This window comes from Mustela putorius, unplaced genomic scaffold, assembly GCF_011764305.1.
Source record: "Mustela putorius furo isolate JIRA1106 unplaced genomic scaffold, ASM1176430v1.1 tig00000698_pilon_pilon_pilon, whole genome shotgun sequence".
NCBI classification, from domain to species: Eukaryota; Metazoa; Chordata; class Mammalia; order Carnivora; family Mustelidae; genus Mustela; species Mustela putorius.
Genome location: NW_025421449.1, coordinates 2,402,023 through 2,425,696, shown reverse-complemented (window position 1 = coordinate 2,425,696; position 23,674 = coordinate 2,402,023).

The following is a 23,674-nucleotide window of genomic DNA, read 5'->3' as shown; positions in this document are numbered from 1 at the left end:
GCCTCGAAGACATGCAGGCTGGGACAGGAAGGTGGGGTGGGGGCAGGCAGAGCCCCTCTGCTCAGCCCCTCCCTCTTCCACTTGGGGTCCCCAGGGCTTGGAAGAGCACTGAGGAAAGCCCCCTTGGGGAGAGGGTCTCTGACTGCCTGCATTTCCTGCTTCTCTAGGGTGGGGACCCCAGGGCTTTGCACCATCAGTGAAGCATCCCTGGTTCCTCGCCCCTCGTTCCCACTTCGGCTCCAGTGCCAACTCTGAGAGCTAGAAGGGCAGCTCCAAGAAGCCTGGTTCTGGCTTGTTCACCCCTACACCATTAGTGCAGGAGACAGGGCCTGGCATGCAGTAGGCACTCAATAAGTGTATGTTGTATGAATAGCATTTGGCTAGAGCACCCAGCCAGGAGAGAAAAGCCACCCTGGAATCCCGGCCCTGAGCTCCAGCTGTCACCCTCCGTCTCCCACTCTCCGCGCCGGGCCGGCCAATGGTCTCCCACTCGCTGATTCTCCTTGGTCTCCAGCAAGCCTGGCTCTCCTTACAAGGCTTGGGCAGAGTGCCCGTCGATATTGCCATCTGACAGACAAGGAAGTGAGGCTCAGAGATCTACAGCCACACGACGCAGGCTGGCTCAGGGTGTGGGAGGTGGCACTCACCCCACCGCGCAGGGGGTCAGCGCAGCCCAGCCCCACCCCCGAAGGGAAAAGCCAAAGAATCCACACTCTGTGCAGAATGATCCATTTGTCTGGTGGCCTTCCAGAAGAGCGGCTGGGACACCGGGATCTGGGAGTTAGAAGGAACAGCCTCATCATTTCAGAGGAGGAAACTGAGTCCCAGAGGAAAGGGAGAAAGAGGTAAATTATTCCCTGTTGGCTTTCACGCCCCTGAGCTCCTCACCCCTCTGTCCTTGCTGACGCAGGGGTGGGGCTTCCTAGAAGCTGGACTGTGAGCAGGACGACCCCCAGGAGGCCAGAGGATGTCGTGAGGAAGGGGGTCAGAAGGTGGAAGCAGTGAGTGAGCCGGCTGGGACAGAGCGGGACTGGAAGTGATATCCTCGGTGTTTCATGGGTCTTGGGAGAAACACGGAAAACAGCTTCATAATGCAGGAGCAGCTCCGCCTTCCCACTCTTGACCCTGTGTGGGCGGAAGAGCCTTGAGCTCTTCTAAGAAACCAGCATTTACTGAGCACCTGCTATGCACCAGCCATGTCACCTCTGTCACTCTGCTTGGCCTTCAGCGCCACCCCATTCCCAGATGAGGAAACCAAGTCCCCAGGAGGGAAGGGGCTGGGCTCAGAGGCACTGCTTGGCATAGGGCCCCAGCACAGGGGATGCAGGGGAGCCGCAAAGAAGATGTGAGAAGGGACCGAGAAGAGGAGGACATTCAGCTCGGTTTCCCGGGCGACGCCAACTGCCCACAGCCACTCTCACCCAAGACAAATACTAATTACAATCCACGTCAATGGGCACTCTCAGCGGCTCTCTGTATAGACAAGGGAAGGGAGCAGGCAGTCTGCCCCAGTGTTGGAGTGGGAGGATTGAGTCCTGGTCCCAGCTCTGCCCACACCCCTGAGGGGCTTTGGACAAGTGAGCCCTTGTCCCCTCATCAGAGGACTCAGGAAGGGTCAGGTGAAAGATCCTGGGAGAGGGAGGGCAGATCCCTCTGCCTTGTCTCCTACCCTACTCCCTGCCGCATCCTTGGTGGCCTGGAGGGGACCCTGCCCTGGTGGGACAGCCACACCCCAGAACCATCCAAGCATCCCACAACAGCACCATCCCTGGCTGGCTAGGGAGGACCAGAGAAGCTCTGCTCCTGGCCAGGAGGGTGACCAGAGAACCCAAGAGTCCCATGACCTGCCCCAGGCCACACTGCAACACCCAGTCGACAGGGAGACACTAGATCTCCTGGGGTCCCCTCCTCCTCCACCGCCCCTTCCTCTCCTCCCCTCCTTCAGTTTCCTTTCTATTTCTCCCCACCTTCTCTCTCTGCCCTGTCATGCTTTCTGTCTCCTTGTCTCCCTCAGTCTCTGTGTCTCTCTATCACGCTGTGGTTCTTTCTCCAACACTCCTTGTTCCTCCAGCTCTCTCCTTCTCTGTGGTTCTTAGACCTTCCCCCTGGGCTGGACGTAGAAGAGTGTCGGTCTTCCAACTGGGCTGCTCACGTCCTCTGCCCACCATTCAGCCAGGTAGAGCTGAGAGAAAGTGATTCACAGCCACGGGCCCCTGACCGTCCGCCCACCCCCACTGAGACAGAGTGGAAGGAGAGGGAGGTGTGCCGTATCCCTGGGTGGGTGCATATGGACGGGTTGCTAAACCTCTTGTGCCCCTCCCTCCCCCCTTAGGGGCAGAACTACACCAGCACACGGGCCACAAGGGTTTAGTGGTCCCTCCCTAAAGACCTACAGACCAAAACCCACCAAGGCTCCTGGCCAAGACATTCATGCAGGGCACAGCCTGGTTCTCTGTACACTCTGTGTCGGCTGGGTAGAAGCCATGACATCCCATTCCGTTGACTTAGGCTCAGTTGGTTTGGGCAGAAGTGGGTGGTTTGAGTGTGAAGGATGGAGTTAAGTGACAAGGAACAGAAACAGGGGAAGTTCAGCGTGGAGGCCTGAGGCTGGCTTTGGGCTGACCTGGGGTGGCAACTTGCCCTGGGGAAAGTCTTGAGGGGTTCAGTTTAGGTTTGTGGAGCCGCAGCAGCCCTGGGGATCTCTTGCATCTGGTTGCCTGTTCCTGACTTAGCACTTTCAACAGAACAGCGCTCAGCCCCAGGGACAGTATAAAGTGATTAAATGTGTGTTGATCCAACCGCCTTGGGAAGGCTCTCAGAAATCCTCCTGGCCAGCCCCTTCCAATTACTCAGTCGTGGCTCCTCTCTCCTGCCCGAAGCCTCCTACTACTCAATAAGGGGCTCCCTTAAATGATGATCGCACCTGGCAGCTCAGGGTCCAAGGTACCCCGGGGACTAGTGCAGGCCTTAGGGGCTGGGTGAGAGGAGCGGAAGCTAGGTCAGTGAAGACCGCTGCTTGGAGAGGAGGCATTCTCCCTCCCGCGCTCCGGAGAATGTGTGTGTCCTGGGCCCAAGCTTTCAGAACCTTGGGGGAGTCTATGAATCCAAGCAGGTGGTTCCTGCTAAGGGCCCCTCCCTGTGGCCCTTCTGATGAAGAGGCTGCCTTTTTATAGGGGACTTCTGGACACGACACCCTAACCCCCATAGGAGCTCTGTGGGGATCTCTGTCTGCATTGCAGTCTGGGGATGGGGCGGGGAGGAGCGGGAGGAGACATTTTAAGAATTAAGGGGCTTTTGGTTCCTGGCTAGTCACCAAGGGAAGGAAATTCCTCACTTCCTCTTGATGAAAGCCAGTTTCAAGGGACCCCTAGCAGGAACTACCTGATTGGCCACCTTGTGTCCGCAGCAGTCAGGTGGCTATTAGGAAGTCCAATTTTTGAATGTGGAAGCGGAGGCTCAGAGAGGTTGAATAGATTGCCCAAGGACACACAGCGATAAGATTTGTGCCAAAGTGTTCACATTTTCATGACCACATTCCTTTGACGACATGGTGCTGCATCCTGCTGGGATTATCTTACCAAGAGAGTTATGTCTTTACTAATGAATTCTTTGATTTAACTGGCTCTGTCCATTCAGCCACTCCAGGGCTTGGGAAATACCAATTGATGAGTGATGCTGAGCTCTGCCCCTGGAGGCTGCCCGAGCTCTCTCTCTTCTCCAATCCATGGCAGTGGCCTCCCTCCCCCTGCATCAATGCCTCTACCTCCTCAAGCCTGAGGTCTGCCTCACTGTGCTCTCAGGGAGGAGGGGAGCTATAAATGGAAGGGAGATCAGAAACGGTGGTCCCCAAGTGAGCTGGGGAGCCCTCTCTTCCTCTGCCTCCCTCCCTCCCCCCAGGTATCTACCTGGTGGCTGGCTCCGCCTAGAGAGCCGCCTGGCCTCCCTCCTTGGGCCCTGCCCTGGCATCAGCAGCCCCCCCACTCCACCCTGGCAGCCTAGTGACCCAGCTATGACCCAGCCTAGAGATGGAGCCAAGGAAATTGGCTTGGCTTACCAAGGAAGAGCGAGCTTCCCCTTCACAGCTGAATGTGGGAGAGGAAACACTGCACACACACATACACACACATAACCCCCAAAAGACCCTACCAGCTTCCCAGGACTTTGGCCCCCTGTACACATCGTAAATGGTAATCCTGGAAATGTGGTGCAAAATGTTAGAAGAAGGTGTGTTTGGATTCCATGTAAGATATCGCATTCTAAGAATGTGAAAAGCCTCACCACTGAGGGAGCTGCTTTGGAAGTAGTGAGCGATCCATCTCTGGAGGTATGTAAGAAGATGCTGTCCTACTTGTCAGAGGGCCTATGGGAAGGATTCCTGTACCCCAAAGGTACTATCCTAGAGAGTTTCTGGCCCTTTCCACATCAGCATTTTGTAATTCTGGGGAAGTGGGATGGGGAAGAACATGCCAGCAGCTCAGACACAGGCCTCTAGTCCCAACATTTTATTAGCTGTGTGACCTTTGGTAAGCCCCAGACCATCTCTGAGTCTCAGTTCCTCTGTGTAACATCATCAAGAAGATGAACGCACAGCTTTCAGACGGTGCTCTGGGGACCCCAGCTCACGGCCATGAGCTGCCTCAGGGGGGCCGCGGGGTGGCAGAAAGGCAACAGGAACAGCACTCTGGATCCTGCCCCAAATCCAAGGACGGTGTCTGCACAGCATCAAATAAGATCTCACCCGAACAATGGGCTCCAGCAGCGAAAGGTCTGAAATCCCCAGAACATGGATGGAAAAGGCCCTCCTCACTCTGACGTCTGGGCTTACAGTTTCATTTCTGAGATGCTGACTGACTTTCCCCAGTGAACCTTCATGAGGTTGCTGGTGCCTCACCTTGGTACCACGGGGACATAGAGGGCTCCAAGCATGGTCGGTGCCCTCAGTCCCCTGAAGCAGACAGAACCACATCTCTGAGTCTGGATAAATCCATCCCTCAGTTTGCATCAGGTGCCCGTGGGTGTCCTGGGAGCACCCCAAGCTGTGACTAGGAGAGGCGCCGGCTGGCCTCAGGGCAGCGGGGCACGGCTGATGGGGAAAGGTCTCCTCTGTTCTCTGGAGCAAGTGGGGTAACCCCGGGGAGCGGGGGGAAGAGGGTGGAGAAGAGAAGGCCCGGTCAGCCCACACAGATGTGAGGAAAACAGTCCTTGGGTGCCTCCAGAGACACAAGCGGCTTCCCTCCAGCTGAAGTGCCCCTTGCCAGGGGCGGCTTCCCTTCCAGTGACACCAGAGCTCTGCAGAGAGACGTCTCTCTGCATGATTCACGCAAGGGCTCTGGGCCAGCCGGCCCAGCCCAGGACAGGCTTTACTGGTTTAACTGCTGCTGACTCGCAGGTGCAGGTGTGGGGACATTGGGTTAACCTTGCGGATCTTCATGCTCCCCTGTCTCCCAGGGCTTCCAGGTGAGACCTGCCAACCCCAGGGGTGGGGGCCTTAGGGCAGGGGACACATGGCAATGTGACACTGACTCTTCATGCCACAGTCATACCGACGTCGGGTTCTGGAAGCCAGTATGAAGAGGGCTGGCACTCCATGTGTTGGAGGAACAGAGGGACCCCCCACACACACCCCTGGGACTGGGAACCGTCAGGGAAAGGGGTCCAATTACCCACTCTTACGTCATCAACTACCCCAATGCTCAAGACTTCAGAACAATTTCGTACTGTGATATCGCACTCTGCTGGGGGTCAGAGATTTGGACACGGTCCAGAGAGGGGGGATGACTACTCTTTGCTCCGTGATGTCTATGGCCTCAGCTGGGATGACCCAGATGGCTGAGAGCCGGAACTGGCTGCGCATCGTTTTATCTGCTTATGGTCTCTCTGTGTGGCTAGCTTGGCTTCCTCACAACATGGCCATCTCAGCACCATCAACGCTTCTTACAGGGCAGCTCATGGCCCCAAGAAACCAAGGTGGGAGCCACCAGAGCCTTACAAGCCCGGGCCTGGATCTGGCACATGTCCCATCGGCTATCCTCCTTCATCAAAGCGGTCACCAGCCGGCCAAGGGACGGGGAATGTACCCACTGCTCAGTAGGCAGAGGAGCAAAGGCTTTGTAGCGTGGGTTTCCCTGCCACAGAAGATGTGAAAGTTTTATGTGGCTGCTCTAATGCCGTCCCACAAATTTAGTGGCTTAAAGTCACAAGCACTTTTTTAAAAAGATTTTATTTATTTCAGACAGAGAGAGTGAGAGTGAGAGAGAGAGAGAGAGAGCACAAGTGGCAGGCAGAGGAAGAGGGAGAAGCAGGGTCCCAGCTGAGCAGAGTGCCCAATGTGGGGCTCAATCCCAGGACCCTGAGATCATGACCCAAGCCAAAGGCAGACCCCTAACCGACTGAGCCACCCAGGAGCCCCTCACAGCCACTCCTTACCTGACGATTCTGAAGGCTAGAAGTTCACCCAGCAGAACTCCGCGGGTTCTCTGCTCTGAGATTCACGGATCCCAATGTAGATGTTGTCGTGATGGTGCTCCTTCCTCCAGGTCCTCAGGAAGAACCTGCTTCGAAGCTCATTGAGGTTGCAGGTAGAATTGAGGTCCGCGTGGTTGTAGGATTGAGGTTCCGGTTTTCTTGCCAGCTCTTTTCACCCTCCGGAGGCTGTCTACACTCCTTGGCCCACAGCCCCCATTCTCTCCGTGGAGGGCCAGCAACAGAGGGCCAAGTCCTTCTCCCGCTGCAATCTCTCTGCTCTCCCTTCCGCTTCACCTGCTGCTGCTGTCCTCTTCCCCGTCATGTCTCTGATGGACTCTTCTGCTTGCAAGCCTTCCCATGATTACATTGGGTGCACCCACGTGATCCAGGAGAATCCCCCTATTTGCAGGTCAGCTGGATAGTGACTTTAACTCTGTCTGCCAAGTCCCTTCACATAGGTAACTGGATTTATGTTGAATAGCCAAGAGCAGAAACCTTGGGGGACACCATTGGTATCTTGTTGCCGCAGACACCTTCCTAGAGAAGGTGAGGCATTGCTTGGGCTCTGTAAGGCAGCAGGATCTGGAGGGAGACAGAGGACGGGGCATCCCTGGCAGAAGGTGCAACAGAAGCAAACACACGGAGACAGGACTGTCGTGGCATGCTGGACAGAAGGATGCTATCAGGGGGTCCGGCGAGGAAGCTGGGCCAGAGGCAGGGCTCCTGGTCCATGCTAGACAATTCAGACTGTAGGGGGAACCAACAACTTTGGTTCAGAGGTGATTAACTGGGATTCCTTGTACCCCTCTGGGGGCGTGATGGGATTCAGGGTGCCCAAAAATTTTGTGGAAAATGCTATATTTACATAGACACATGCATTTTTTTCTGGGGAGAAGCTTTCATCATATTCCCTGAGAAGTCTACACCCTACAAGGGGCACAAAGCATCGATTATTGACCTTTCATGCCACTGATTTGTGTCAGAGACCCCAAGCCCAGCACCAGGACGACCAGCACGAACAAGAAAGTCTCAGCTCTTGCCCTTGGTGGACGTCACCATCCCAGGGGTTCTAGACAAGCTTCCGGGTGTGACAATTCCGAGGGATGTGTGTTGAGAGGAGGTCGTACAGAGCATCCCAGAGCCCAAGATGAGGGGCGCTGACTTCAGCCTCAGGAGTTGGGGAGCTCCCTGGAGGAAGTGAGGACCTGAGGGGTGAAAGAATTCAGCCACATGCAAGATGGCAGGTGGAGGACATGGGGGCTCCAAGCAAAGGGTACAAAGGTCTAGCGCTGAGGAAGGACATGGTGCCTCTGGGGGGAAGGCTGCTGCCCTGCTCTTCCCCAGGAGCTCCTGAGCCCTTTCTCCCGTGAGCTCTGGATCCAGGTGGGTCCACTCAGTCCAGCCCCACTTCTCCAAGCCTGGCAGGTTAGGAAAGACAATACATTTATTTCACTTGTGCTGTGTGACCTTGAGCAAGTCTCTGGGCCTCAGTTCCCACTAGTTGAATAAAGCAGTCAGAAAGTTCTCGAAAGCCCTGGAACTCCGTCTACGGCCTTGTTCCGAATGTCACAAGAGGGCTCTTTTGGGACTGCCCTTGCCCTGTTCTAATCCCCCCCACCCAGACAAGCAGTGCAGGACAAGCTGGATTGTGGAGGGAGAGGGGAGACCAGGCTGTGACCCTGTGGGCTGGGGGAAATGGGGGAGACAGCCTGCTCCCACCTTCCAGCCCAAACCCGCCACTAATGAGGCCTGTCTTTGGAGTAATTAGCCGCAATCACAGCGCGGAGCATTAGGCAGACAAGGCCTTGGTGCGGCGGCTCCCGGGATGCCAGAGCCCAGGGCTTTGAACACTGCATTACAGCGGGGGATGCGTCCTAATGTCACTTAATTACCCCAGACAGCCTCAGATGTAATCGAGCCTGGATGGGCTGGCGGGAGCGGGTGCGGACATCCAAAGGAGGCTGATGCATTTATAATGATGCCACTTTGCAAGACAAATCTGGTCTTGGTGGGCCGAATGAGGGCCACAAAGTAGGGGAGGCAGGGAGGAGGCTGTGGTGGCATCCAGACGAGGACCCCTTCATTTCTCAAACCCTTGGAGGTTTTGACCTTATCTTGGCCAGATGTCTGTGTGCATCGGCCCCAGGCAGCAGGAACTGGAGGGAGAAGAGGCATCGTTACTTCCCATTCCCCATCCAAGAGGCTATGGGGGTCAAGGTCTTCCTCTTCCTTCTTCCATTTCATTGCCTGCTGAGGGTGAATGATGGGTCGGGGAGGAGGCATGGCGGGCATGGCGGGTGGGGAGCCGGAAACAGGGCGCAGGAAGGGTCAGTGGACAGTGCAGAGAGTTGAAGATGGTGGTGTCCTTGAGGACGCGGGGAGATGATTCTGGAAGAAAACCCCAGGGACAAGAGGAAGATCTTTGAGGCACAAATCTAGACCCTGAGTTTCAAGGGCAGCCTCTGGAGACAGTACTCCTGTCAGGGCCTGTCCCTCTAGAGGCTGGAGAGCCTGCAGAGCAGGAAGCTGGGTTCTCTGAAAGGCCCTTGAAGACAGGGACCATTCTCAGCACCTAGCACACACAGTGCCTGGCCCTAGTAGGTGCTCAAAAAAGTATTCACTGACATGAGTAAGTGAGCAAGTGCCATGAACTCACTTATCTACTCTTTTCCCCCGCTCGATTTCATGTCTTCATCTGGAGCGAATGGTCCCCAGCTCAGCGGCAGGCCTGTGATGGCACCTGTCAGGTGAGCTGACGACCACAGACCCCCCTGAATGGTGAGGATCCCCAGAGACAAAAGGGACCCCTCTCCAGGGCCTGCTCTCTCTCTCTCCTGCTTCCTTGCCGAATCCCCCAGGCCCATCCCAGGCCAGACAGATTTCCTGGAGCAGTGGAAGGTGAAGGTGAAGTATTCAGGGGCCAGGACTGAGGTGACCCAGCCCTTGGCTTGGGGAGGCCGAGGACTCCCTGGCCCTTTTCTCCTGCAAATCCCTCTCTCCCATGTGGGCCTGACTTGTTCTTCACACACCAGGATCCCTAGCCCTGGTCCTTCTGACAACCCCAGGGATGACTGTTGTGGAAGAGAAAGCTTCTGGGGAAAGCGCCTCATGAATCATAATGGAAGGGAGCATCAGTTCTGTGATCAGGTGTGGGCCTCATGCAGAGAGTAGTTCAAAATGCCAGGTAAACATGCACCTGCAAAAGGCATCTGGGCTAATGCTTCCCATAGATTATCAGACAGAGACGGGAGGGGCTTGAAAGCCTGCCCGCACTCAGGGCATGGGTGAAGGCTCGGAGGCTGGGGAAGGCAGGCAGATAACTTGGGCTACAGAGTGAGAAGGAAGAGAAGGTACAGACATATCATCACGGCCTTGAATGTTCGGCAAGAAATTGGGACCACACCCTCTGCCCATCCCCACTCCCCCGCCACCGACCCCCACCAGTGGGGAAAGTGATATATTCCAAGGCCTTTCTCTTCTCCCTCCCTTGGGCCACCTAGGACCTCTTCAGGAATCTCTGCCACTAGCTTGCTGTGTGACCTTGATTAATTACTATCCCTCTCTGGGCCTGTGCTTCTCCACTAGGATAATGAGCAGGCTGGACTATGGGGATGCTATGTTCCCTTTAACTGACTTCTGTCTGCCAATCACACAAAGGGGGATACACAAGACACTGGCTTTCCCTGGGATCCCTGTCACTGCACCCCAGGGTCCACACGCCCCCTCTCTGGAGGCCCAGCAGTCACTGCGACCCATAGTGACATTGAGGGACGTGCTATTCACTACCCTGCCCAATGGGCCGTGTGCCAACACCTGCCTGCTCCCCGCCGTCATCTGTCACTGTCTCGGTGTGTCGGGAGGAAGACAGCTTCATTAGCTCCTCCTGAGCCATCCGTCCCCTGGAGCAGAGACAAATGATGCCCTCCCACCCTCTTCAGCCTGGGAGGGCTGCAAGCCCTCAGGGCAGTTTCTAAAGGGCCGCCCTGCCTTCTCGGCTCCCAGTGCAGTTCTCCCAGCTGAGGTCATAGGCCTTCTCATGAGGCAAGACAAGGAGTCCCCAGCCACTCCCTTGCCACCTGAGCCCCTGGTCAGAGCCCTGCCAGCAGAGGCTCCAGAGGCCCTTCTGTCTCTACAAGGCGGACACCCTGGCATGGGAGGTCAGGCATGGGTCTGGAGCCCAGAGTTCAAGCCATGCCCCTCTGCTATAGGCCCCAGGCAACTGGTCTCCCCTCTGGGTCTCAGCTTTGCCATCTTGAAATGAAGGAGTTAATCTAGAACCTAGAGCATCTTCAAGCCCTTTGATATTATGAGGTTCCATGGGGGTCTCTGGGCCTCAGAGCATGTGGGGGAAGGATGTACTTGGGAGCCCACTCCCTCTGTAGGAACGGAGACCACCAAGCACACAGCTCCATTTCTGAGGAGTAGCCACATCGGCTAACAAACATGGTTCTCCCCCTCTAAACCACTTCTTGAGAAAGGGCCACCATTTTGGAACTTCCAGTTAGCAGCCATGGGCTGAGGGGCCGTGGGCAGAGTGGAAGTCAAGTCTTGTGTTAGCATCTCGCTCGATAACAGGCCCAGGAAGGAGAGTGGTTTCCTCCCAAGGATTCTGCTAGACTCCAGGCAATGATTCTGCCCTGCCTCGCGATAGGGGGAGCCCATAATGCCCACCTCTGGACCATTGAGTTCCCCACAGACTCAGTGGAGAGAGCATTCCTCCCACCACCTGCTTGCTCACCCCGAAGGGGGACCCCCCTGCCCTGGTTTTCAGAGAGAGGAGGGAGCTCCAGCTCCCCTCTACTGTAAGAGGATGCAGGGAAACTCCTCCACGTCCATTCGAAGAATGACACTGGACCCTCCAATGTAGAGCTCCACAGAGAGAACCGCCCCACAGAGCAGTCGGGGCTCTAGCAGGGAGGCAGGGTGGGAAGCTCCCTACAATGTCCCTAACACTGAAGCTGAGGCCATGACGCCCGAGTAGTGAGAGCCGCTCCAACAGGTCAACCCCCAAAGGTGCTGAGCAAATAGGGAGATGGAAGCCCGAGTCTGGGGTTGGCCTTCCAGGGGGACGGGAGGCAGGGCCCTGTGTCTCTGTGACGGTGACTTTGCCTACTGAGTCCGACATGCACTGGGAGCCCCAGGAGGACTCTGTCTCAGCAAGGGGCCACAAGCGTCAGCTGTCTCTCCTCAGAAGGACCCATCCCTCCCCCATAATCTTGGAAGAGCAGTAGCAGCTTCGTGAAAATACCCCCAGTATGCATACACGTCTGTTCACAGCCATGAGCAGCTCTGGTGAGCCACCAAAGGCTGGCTCCGAGCCCCATCTGGCCCCAAAGAGCATGGGAGGCCTGCCCCCAGGAAGGCGGCAGCTGCCCCGTGAGGGGCCCGGAGAGGCGGCTGTCTCAGATGTCTGCGGGGTCAGGCCCCAGGGACGGCAGAGGCTCAGGGGTGAAAAGGAGAGTGTGTCCAGGACCGGAAAGAAGGAGTGAAGGGAACATGAGGAAAGGACGGGGATCAGAGAGGGTCCTCCGGGCCTGGGCAAGGGGTTTCAAACTTGATCCTATAAGCAGAGGGAATCTATTAAAAGCTTTTGGTGACAGGAAGGGCCAGAGTGGGGAGGACCCCAGAGGACATCTAACTCAGCCTCCCTGTAACAGGTGGGAAGCCTGGGGGCAGGGGGCCTGGCACAAAGTCAAGCACGTGTTTAGAACCAGGGCCGGTGCTGTACTTCCCTTGCAGGAGGTAACTCTGTTCCATGCAGAGAAGGACCACGCCAGCCACTCCAGCCCTGGGATCTCTGTCCCCTCTAGGGCTGGTCGTGGCCAGTCCCCACCCCCCAGCTTCCCACTAGGAGGAGGAGATCTGTGCCCCGTGTCCCTGTTTGGGGGCAGGGGCAGGGGCAGTAGGGGGAGGGGCTATTATCAGGGGGCCCAGATGTAAAATGAATGCCTGTGATATTTATCCCTGTCATCACTAATAATAAATGGCCTGATTTGTCAAGCAGGGACGGATTCAAAGATGTCAATTAAGAGAAAAAAGCCCAGCTGTACTGTATTTATCTGCCAGGCAGATGGAGGAGGAGAAGGCTCCAGAATGTGGGGCCCCCTGAGCCCACCCCCACCCTGCCACCACTTCCCTTCCACCTCCCTCACCTTCTCCTAGTCCCTCTGTCTCTTCCCCCTCTGGTTTCGTCCTCACGTCCGTCTTACTGCACGCTTGTCTCTGTCTGTCCTTCACCTGTCGCCCTGCCCTGCCTGACAGTGCCCCTGGCCTGTCACTTTCTGCCTCCCCCACTATGATCCTGAATCTCCCCTTCCAGCTCCCCCTCCCCTGTTACTACGACCCTGGTCTTTCTCCACTGGCTTCCTTTGTGATCCGGACTCACAAAGCCAGTTCTGGATTCAGAGTGGGAAGCGACTGTAAGCCATAGAAGGAAAACTGTAAAAGTCACAGATTCGAAGGTTTTTACTTAAACGATAGAGTCAACCAAACTTTTAGAGGGTTTCTGCTTTGAAAGATAAAATAAGATCCCAGGGAATCAGTTTGACTAGGTCCCTGAATAATAGATTAAAATTGAAACTAGAGCCTGAACCTAAGTCAAAACTTCTTCCTCCTGTATCCCCCTACCCCCAGCCATGAGCCAATCATGTCTGAGACCTGGGGGGCCCAGGACAGGACTTTCTACGGCGGCCAAGGGGTTCTAAATAGCACCTCCATCTAGATGGAGATCGCAGCCAGGATCCATCTAGATCTTGGATCTCTCCAATCAAGGAGTCACAGAGAAATGCCCCCAGGGTGGAAACCAGCCCGCCCCAGGGCCATGCGGACAAGGGGTGTCCAGGAAGGATGGGGGGAATTTGTCCATTGTAGATGGGACCCGGGGAGCTCAGAGAGGTGACAATGCCTCAGCCTGGTGTTCTCCACCACTGGCATCATGTGAAATTGTTGGCATCTTCTAGAGATCACATCCTGCTCAGACATCCCAAGCTGGGGCACACACTCTTCTCTGTCTGCCTCCCTAGGGTCGTGACTTTCCTTCTCTGAGCCGCAGTGAAAAGAGTTCCCTGAGTGGTTCTCTGGAAATGGGTCCTGAGCTGCTGGTGTGAGCAGGGATCCCTCCCCCCGGGCCTCCAACCCCGCAGCCTCTCCAACCCAGGATGGTCTCACGTTGCAGAACACCGAGACTGACCACTGACATGGGCACGAGGGCTGGGTTTACCCTGGCTGAGACCAAGGACTAGATTGCAGCCCATCCATGGTCAGGGAGAAAGGGAAGCCACATTGTCTCCAGCAGACCACAGGTGTTGCCCATCCGGCCAGAGCCAGCTTCCCTGGGAGATGTCCCTGCATCTGTAAGGAAATGAGGAAACCCGTCCCAACTGGTCACAACACTTCCCAGGTGACCACCCCACCTCCTGGCTTACTAACTGCCATCCCCAACCTCCTCTGCCTTCTGCCTACCCCCTAGGCACCGGCCAAGAGCATCTGTGCCTACATGCAGATAAGGAGTCCATCATTCACTCTGAAGCCTGAATTAGAATCCACGCTCCTTGCCCCTGGGTCCTTCCTCAACTCTGCATCTTCAGGGACAGTCCATGGATGATTATGTGGTAACAGATGACATCTGAAGTTGATCTCTGAATTCTTGGGGAGATGGGTATCATAGACTGAGAAGTGATTGTCGCAGCCAGGATCTATGTGAACAGACTCGTAAAGTCATTGGCCAGTGGCTCTGCTGGAGCTCACAGAGTCCAGGAATGCTCTGGGATTGTGTTCTTGAACTCCCAAGAGCACCATGAGCCACTGAAAATCACTCTAGCCTAGTAAGTTGGCAGCGTGTTCTGCAAGCCTTTCTCTTGCCCCCTCTTTTTTTGGTATCAGTGGGATAATGATAAAATAATGATGATAATAAACATTTACCAGGCACATTGTATATTCAAGGCAGTGGGCTAAATACGTCCCACGTGTTGATGACAATGACCTCATTGTCAAGGTACTATTATCTCCCCTTTTCAGAAGAGGAGACTGACATTCAGGGGTGTTAAGTAATTTGTCCGAGGACACAGCCCTGTAAATGGCAACCAGCCCTCAAACTCAGATCTGCATTTCTCCAGAGCTGGAGCTTAAGACCAAAATTTTCCCTCCCTCCTGTCTTGAGATCCAGCCCCCAGGCTGAGGCCGGGGTGAAGGTGCCCAGGAAGCTGATTCTCCCCTTGGCAGCTGCCCCCGGGGTCTGTTCAACCAAGTGGCAGCTGCCCCCGGGGTCTGTTCAACCAAGTGGTCCATGACTGAGTCTCGGTGCAAACAGACCTCTGGCCCCTCCAGGAGTCTCCAGCTGGTTAAGCCTCTGCCTTTGGCTCAGGCCATGATCCGAAGGTCCTGGGATTGAGCCCCGCATTTAGCTTCCTGCTAGGCAAGGAGCCTGTTTCTCCCTCTCCCTCTGCTGTGCCCCCTGCTTGTGTTCCCTCTCTCTCATCAAATAAATAAATAAAATCTTTAAAAAAAGAGAGAGAGAGAGAGAGAGGTTCTCTCTGCTTGGTCCCTGAAGCCGATTCTGTGGGTGCTCTCCCTATATGCACTCCCCACCCCTACCATTTCAGAGCTCACTGGCCCAATGGCCAGATGACATCCTCTTCTTTTCTATGTCTAAGGATTTTCTCTGATTACTGACTGTGTAGGGAAGACCAGCCCCAAGAACAGCCTTCAGCCGATGACAGATGGGCGCTGACTCATGCACAGCCCAGCTCCCTCGCTCCTTGGGTGGTCCAACAGTGGGGCATGGTCCGTTCCAGGTCTCACAGCTCCCCAGCAGGGCAGGGCCCCATTCACCCACCATGGTAATGGGCTCGATAATGGCCTACTATCTTTCTTTCCCTGCTGGTGTCCCACCAATGAAACAAGTGTCTCAGGGTGGGCTTCTGGAGGAATCCAAACTGACCCCCTTCCTCCCCACTCTCAGCAGTCTCCTCAGCACCTAGAGCAGGAAAGCCGTGGGGGAGGAGGAGGATCTGATTAGTGTGTAGGTACCACTCTTCTTCCCAAATCCCCTGATGGTTCCCTAGTACCCTCCAGCGGGTGTCCAGTCTCTAAGCTGGCATGGTCGGGCCTCCCACCCACCTCACCTTTGGATACCGTCTTCCCAAAAGGCTTCAGCCCTAATGTATTTTCATACCTGCGTGGCTCCGCCCACACATCTCTCCCCGGCCCCCTGCCGCACGCACCCGCACCCAGAGCTGGCCTTCTTAGAGCCCCCCTTCCCACCTGCTGAACACCTGCTCATCTATCAAGACTCCACTCAAACGTCGCTTCCTCTAGTCACTTGGGCCTCAGAGAAGTGATCCCTCCTGCCAGGGAGCCCCCAGCAGACCTGAGCCTGCCTCTATCCCAGCCTCCGTGATCCATCAAGGGACATATCTGTGTATGAGGCCAACTGTCCCTGCTCCAGCAGCTGGGCCCAGTTAGTCCCATGGCCCTGTGGCTCTGTCCCTCTTCCCCCTAGCCCTTGCCCGCCCTGCTCCATCAACCAATTTCTAAACTGGGGTCTCTGTACCCACTGCCTCCCACTGATCAATGGAGAGGGTCTGATACTCTGAAAAGAGCACCAACTTGGATTTAAGCCCACCTGGAACCTTCAGCAAGTTACTTGGTTTCTGTTTAACAGATCTGAGCCTCAGTTTCCCCAACTGTAACAAGGGGAATAAAACAACCATCCCCCTACCGGGGGCGACATAAGCATTCAAGACAAGAACCACAAAAGGGTCCAGCGTGTCTCCTGGAATGGGAAAGTGCTCTCCATAAGTGACTGCACAGGATATGGGAGACTTAGGCCAAGTTTAGCCAAGTCACTCCATTTCATAGATAAGCAAATGAAGGTCCATAGAACGGTCATCTCCCCCACCCCTACCAACAAGGTCACAGAGCCTATCAGGGATAGAACTGGAATTCTAAGCTCCTTGGCTGGGCTCTTTCCTTCAGAGCCCAGAAAGAAAATGGCTTCTTTGCAACCATCCTTGTTGAGCTAAAATAGTTTAAAATGTCTTCTTTTCCCAACTGTCCCCACAGTGGGTCCCAGTGCAGAGTTTACCAGACACCCCTCATCTCCTCCCCCAGCCCTGGCGAGTCTCCTCGACACCTGGCTGCCCACACCTGGTCACATGTCCCCACCTTCACCAGCGAAGCGTTATCGTCTGCCAGGTGTGGAACTTAGGACTGCAAGGCAGAGGGGGCTGACGGGCTGGAGGCAAGGAGCCCGGGGGCCGGGGAGCCTCTTTCCCATGATTTTCTCTCAGATTGCAAGCTCTTTCAGCAAGAAGTCCAGACGTGAGACCGGCTGGGGTCCCGGGGGACACCATATTCACTCTGCAAATGTCTGCCGACCTCCCAGGATACCCTAGACTCTGTGCAAGAGTTTGGGGGGGACCCAGAGCTAACCCCGTCACTGTCTACACTCCATGATGCCCAGGGTCAGGGCAGAGAAGCCAGCAGGCAAAGAAGGACCTGCTTGCCTAAGAACAAACACCCCTCAAGGCGAACTCCAGACACACGGAAGTGCAGGCAGCAGCAGTGTGACCCCCTCCAGGGCTCACAGCCCACTGTCCGTCTGGGTGTCACAACCCCACTAACAGATCCGAAGGGCCTAGCAACAAACTCTGGGTCCCCCAGGGGATGTCTGCAATGGGACCAACTTGCAGAGAGGGGCCCACTTCTGGAGAAGGAAGCTGGGGGCACTGTCCGCGCCCCTCCCCCAGCCTTCTCCTTCCCTCCTTCCCTTCACCCTTCTCCCCCGTCCCCTCCCCTGCAACCCCAGCTCCTGCCCCTCCCCCTCTCCAAGAGTCCTATTAATAACTTGTGATACCATTAGCTTTTGCTGTCACCAGCACTGACAACTCAGAAGCCCCCGAGAGCTGTCTGCAAAGACACAATAAATGAGAACTCTTAATTAACACCTTCCTTAACTAAATAAATTAATTTTATGCGGTCATGATGTCAGCGATGTGACTTGCTGATGACAGAGGCGACTTGGAGAGACTCTGCAAGAGCTGTAGGGCAGGAGCGGCGTGTTAACCTCTGCAGGCCTTGGAGGGCAGCAAGACCATGGGCTGAGGGCCTGGCATCAGGGCAGGGGACCCGGGTCTGGGTGGCAGCCAGGGGAGTCAGTGGCAGTGAAGCCAATGAGAAGACAGAGAACTTCCCAGCTCTCCCTCTTCCCGAGCAGCCTCGGCAAGCGGCTTAGCTTCTCTGGGCCTCTGTTTCCTCATCTGTGAAATGGGCATCATCTCCTGTCAGGTCTCTTTCTTGGGACCATGGAGAAGACTAAAAGGTGCTGGAGAGAAGGGTTTTATAAACTGTAAAGGGCTGTGCACGTGTGAGCAATGATAGCACGCCTTCCACCGCTGGAGAGAAGGGCTAGTGGGGTCATTCTCCTGCACTTCCCTCACTGTACCCACACGCAGGAAGAAATGCTCCCTCGGCAGCCCCAAGCCTCCCTGAGGACACCCTAGGACAAGGAGGACACCTCCAAGAACAACACTCTCAGAAAGCCTCCGGTGACCCCCAACTCAGCTGAGCGCTTAGAGCTGATGCAACCAGGACGGCGGTGCTTGCCCCCCTGGCCCCCATCAGAGAGAAGATCTCCCCGTGCCCCCTGGCTGACCCTGCCCCCGTCTGCAGGAACCTCTCATCCAGCCCCAGGTCAAAGACCAGGAATCAGCCCCAGCCTCTGACTTCAAACCAGACCTGGAGAACTCAGCCCTGGCTCTGCCCCGGCCCCTCACCAGTCTTCATCTGGGATCCAGCACGAGGCCCCGGCTGTTGCTGGAGGAGGGCCCTGACTGCAACCCCTGGCCAAGCCCCCAACTGGCCCACGCTGATGCCCCTCTGCCCCAGGGCCAGTCTGTGCCCTGGCTGGGTGCCAGGCCCAGGACACTGTCCACCCAGTCCTCAGGACCATACTGTGCTCTAACCCATGTCAGCCTCACCCTGGGGGAGACCGAGAGGCCCCCCTTCCCCTGTGGTTCCCACGGCTGGCACCTTCTCCCCTCCTGCCCATTCTATCCCTCCAACACTTGCCTGTCATTAGCCACTCTCCACAGGAAGTGCTATTCGCAGGGATCTGACACAGAGACAGAAGGCAAATCACCAAGGACCAGACAGCATCGCTGGGCAGAGCAAGGACCGAGAGTCACCTAGAGATTTCCCTGTCTGCCTCTGAGAAGGAGGCAGAGTTCACGATCCTCACTTCCCTGAGCCTGGAGAGCAGGAATTCCAATCCATTCATTCATTCATTCATTCATTCAAACGTTTACCGAGTATCCTCTACTGGCTAGGCACACAGGGCAGGGGGTGGGGTGGTCCAGGCAAGCAGTGACTGAAAGCCTGCTTTCACGCAGCTCACAGGCAAGGCAAAGATAAGACCTGTTCCCAGGAAACCAAACCAACTGTTTCACAATTGCTATTTCACTTGCTTCCAACACACACACACACACTCACACACACACACACCCCTAGGTGGAGGAAGTGAGGATATACCTTCAGAGAAGCGTGAGGGGGAAGCTGACCTCAGGAAGGCCTCCAAGCCACCGCACTGGGCACAAGGGTCGGAGGGAGATGGCAGGATCTCTGCCCATCACTGATGCACCGGGACAGAGGCCCTCGTTGGTGGCTGTGGGGACACAGAGTGCTGTGTTAGTAATTGACCCCAGGTGGGGAGGTAATGAGCAACGATGTCATCACGTCTCCAGGCCCAGGGCTGACACTCAGTGACCTGGCGCAGAGGAGGAGAAGCCAGGAGCAGAAGCTGGGCCAGGACAGCAGAAGAACAGTCACTGGCCTCTCCCATGCGTGGCATTTTGAGCCAGGCAGAATCAGAGAGGCCGAGGCCAGAGCCCAGGGCTGCACAGGTCTGCCTTGTGGATGGCAGAATCGGACTGCCTGGGCTTCTTAGCCTCATGGAGAGTTTCCCTGACTCCAGTTCCTCTGACTTCCCAGGAGCCTCCATGAGCCTGAAGTGATCTCTGTCTGGGAAGGGGCAGAGCCCAGCAGGAGTCCCGGCTGCATGTGACCAGCTGTGTGACATCAGTGTCAGTGTTCATGTACTTCGGTGTCCCCCATCTAAGAAACGGGGCTACTAGTGCTCTCCTTGCAAGGCTGTGGCATTAGAGGAGCCACTGCTCTTGACTCAGGGCTGCGAACACAGTGAGTGCCTAGCCATTGGGAGTCACCCCATCTTTCCACCCTTTGCCTGCCGCAAAGCTGGCTTTCCAGCCCCAGAGCCCCAGGGACCAACCCCAAAGAGGGAAGGGCCCTCAGGGTGCCTGATGTCCCTTTGCCCAAAGTCCTTCCACAGCCTCCCTTCAGGTGGCTCTTGGCGTCAGCTTGTATGCCCCAAGGGACGCAGCACTCACTGCAGGGCAGACATTGGGAGGGAGCTCAACGAGAGGGAGGGTTCTCCTACTAAGTTGGAATGTGACCCCTTGGAACACCCACAGGTCCCCAGTAGCCTGTACCTGCCCCACTCCCGTTGAGCCCTGCACTTGGGCCATCACCAGAGTCCATGCCTGAGTTCAGCTTCTCTGGTCTTTCAATCAGTGCTCCTTGGAGAAAGTCAACCTGAGGACGTCACTCCCCTTCCCTTCACCCTGATATCATTCCCCCTGGTCCCCAGTCATCACACAGGGTCTCCAGTGCCTCCAGTCACATGGAACTGGGGCATTACTGCATTAACAAGTGTTCCTTCTCCTGTGATTCCATTTTGGAAGCTGGGACTGTTGACCTCATTCACCCAAAGGAATGACTTCCTAATGGTGGAATTATGGATATCAGGGCATGTTGGTAGGAGGGAGATTTGCAGATAAGAGCCTTCTTCTTCTTCTCCTTTTTAAAAAAGATTTTATTTATTTGTTTTGTTTTAGAGAGACAGCATGAGTGGGGGCAGCGTCAGAGGGAGGAGAGAATCTCCAGCAGACTCCACAGAGAGCCCAGAGCCTGATGCGGACCTTGATCTCACGACCCTGAGATCATGACCTGAGCTGAAACCAAGAGTCAGATGCTTAACCAACTGAGCCACCCAGGCGCCCCGATGAGAGCCCCCTTAGTGCCCCTCCAGTCATTGGCTGGTAACCCAATGGGATGCCATACTTCCCTTCCAGGTAAGATTTTTCCTACACAGAGCCTGGGCATGCTTTGGAGCCTGAAGCCTACCCTTCAGCAGGAGGGCTCAACCAAAGCAGCTGGGACAGCTGTGACTTTAAGAATAACTTCTGAGCCCACAGAAGTGAGGACAGGAGGGCATTGATTTTGGGGCCTCTTGGAGACTGGGATCTGAAATCAATCTGGCAATTAATAGGCCAGGTGTGAAATGGCTGCTGGATTCCAAGCTCTCCCATCCCCCGCCCCCAGGTTCCTCTCCTTTTCTGAAGGAGGGGCTCTGCTGCTCCTGTTGGTGCCTCTGCTCCCTGCCTCCTGGTGACAGCTACTGAGGAGTCCCGCGGGCTGGACTTCTTTCAGGACGATGTCACCTGTGCAGGGCCATAGGGTGGGCTGGGAGGAGGGGGAGCCGCCCCGCCCCCTCCAGGCCCACAACACAGAGGTTGGGGCAGCCTGGGCTGCTGGGATCACCCTGGCCAAATCCAAGCAGCCACTAGGGACCCTTTCCAGCCCCACCACCTCCACGTCCACATCCTAGGTAGGGAGGACAGCAGAGCAGAGCAGGGGTTTCCGGGGACTGAATTTCCGGAAGGCCAGTGCAGGGGGAGCAGAGAGATGTCTGTCCTACATTCTCTACCTGCCCACCTGACCAAGACTGGGGGCTGCTAACAGTTGAAACAATTTGGCTCAGCATCCCCCTAACCAACCCCCACTCCAGCCCTCCCACACCTGGAGAAGAGAGTGGCTTGTCAAGATTGCCTAAAATGGGGGAGGGATGGGGTTTCAGAGAAGTAGGGGCTGTCCTGGGAGATCCACAGCACTGCCTTGGAAAAGCTCAGGATATTGGGGGCTCTGTTTTCCCTTTCTGCCCCTCTCCTGTGCTGTGTGAACTTGGATGATTCCCCTCCCCTCTCTGAGCCTCCAGGCCCCACTTATCCCAGGAGGGTGGGACCAGAGGATCTGTCAGGGGGAGGTGGGCTCTCAGGGCCTGGACCATGACCCTAGGGTTTTCCACAGTGGGCAGCAAGCAGGGGGCCTTACCAAACTCAGCACCCCAGAGGCCCCCAGAACAAGTAGGCTGGTTGCAGCCGGGTCCCCGTAGGTCAGGATTCATTTGAGTTCTTGCACCCCAGATCCTGGATACCAGCTCTCTCCCCTCCCTCCTGAGCCTGAGTTGGGGTGGGAGGCTAGTATCTGGAAGGGCTCAGTTCGACCCTGGGCTGCTGCACACCAGCACCCAGGGCCACCACAGTGAGCAGCAATGGAGCTTTGCGAATTTGGAGGCTGCTGGAACTTCCAGAGCCGGGTAGTTGGGCCTTGAGAATATCCTATTTCCCAAGAACTTCACGGGCCTCTCCTCAGGTCTGGTGGCAGCAGTCCCCACCCTTAAGCAGGAGCCCAAGAGCCCAGAAATCCAATCACAGGCCCCCACTGCCTCTCCTGACCCCAGATGGACTCCCCAAACCATGCCCCCACACATGATCTGAGAAAGTTCTGGCTGAGAGACTCCCCTGCTGATTCTGCCTCCTGACCCCTGCTTCCAGAGCTCAGTCACCTCCTAGCAGAGGCCAATGGTGAGAGCCAAGAGAGGTTCTTGCTCTGGGAGGACTCGGTCGGAAAGGGTGTCTTCTTCTTCTTTAAGGACCTAGTAGCTTAGGTGTGGGCCAGAAGTATCTCATTCCTCCTCTCTTGTCTCTTAAATCTTCCCTGTCTCCTCCTCATCCTCTCTGTCCTCCCTCCCCACCCAATGAAAGATAGAATCATTCTAACATAGTTAACTATGGCCTTTGTCAGATGGCACACAGGTGGCCAGAGAGAAGAGATCCATCTACTCACCTACCTGCATTTTACACATCCATCCATCCACCCATCCATCTACTCTCCCATCAATGAATCCAACATCCATCCATCCATCCATCTATGAATCCATCCATCCATCCATCCATGAATCCATCCATCCATCCATCCATCCACCCATCCATCCATCCACCCATCCACCTACCCACCCATCCACCCATCCATCCATCTATCCATCCATCCATGCATCCATCTATCCATGCATCCATCCATCCATCCACCCATCCATCTATCCATCCATCGACACACACACCCATCCACCCATCCACCCATCCAACCATCCAGCATGCCCTCTGCCTCTAGTGTCTAACCAGGGGCCAGGCAGACCAAAAAGGAGTCCAAAAACCTCTGTATCCAGGAAACTCCAGGCCAACTGCCTTGGGGCAAAGCTGGGTGGGCAAGACCCCAAGGCACCCAGGTACCCAGCAAACTATTCTTCCCAAAGAGACAAGGATAAAGCCAACCAGTCACCAGGGAGTGACTCAGGCATCCCTAATATCCGCCACTCCAGGGGTTATAGAGTAGCTGAGAAGAAGAACAATCAGCCATCTCCCGTCCCCATCGGACAGGAGAAAAGCATTATGCCAAGCGAATTGTGTGAGTGGAGGTGAGGAGGCGTTCGATAAGTAAGTCGGAGTACAGTGCCTGAGGACAGAACGGGGGGCAGAATGGCCCAGCTAAAGAGCTGGCGTGCAGGGAGACTGGCAGAGAGTGCGTAGGATGGGGTCACCCCCTTTGTTATCACCCACATTCCATCACCAGCTCCTCTCTGGCCTGCACACATGCAGGGTGACCCCAGACCCTCTGATGTGCATCTCTTCTGCTGTCCAGGAGGCCCCCCTCTCGGGCCAGTTGGCTGGGAGTCGATAGAAGCAGTCACAACCCCCATTACCTCTCCATTGCCCACATTTCTTTCCCTCATTTTTCTTGCTAAGAGACAGTTTTTAAAAATGAGTCCCTGAGCTCAGCCCTTTCCAGCCTCGTTAATTTCGTGCCCCACCTCATTTGTTCGGGGGACCTACTTTCCCCTCGCCCGCTGCCGCCTTCCTCCCGCCAGCTATATTGGGATCTCTGTTCCGTCCTCAGTAACCTTGTGTGCCGTTCAGAGTTCTGCGGCTGTTTTTCCCTGCCAAAGAGCTCTGGACTCGAAGGGACCACAGAGATCATCTGTTCACCTCCAACCCCCTCCCCATGCCCGAAACTGGAA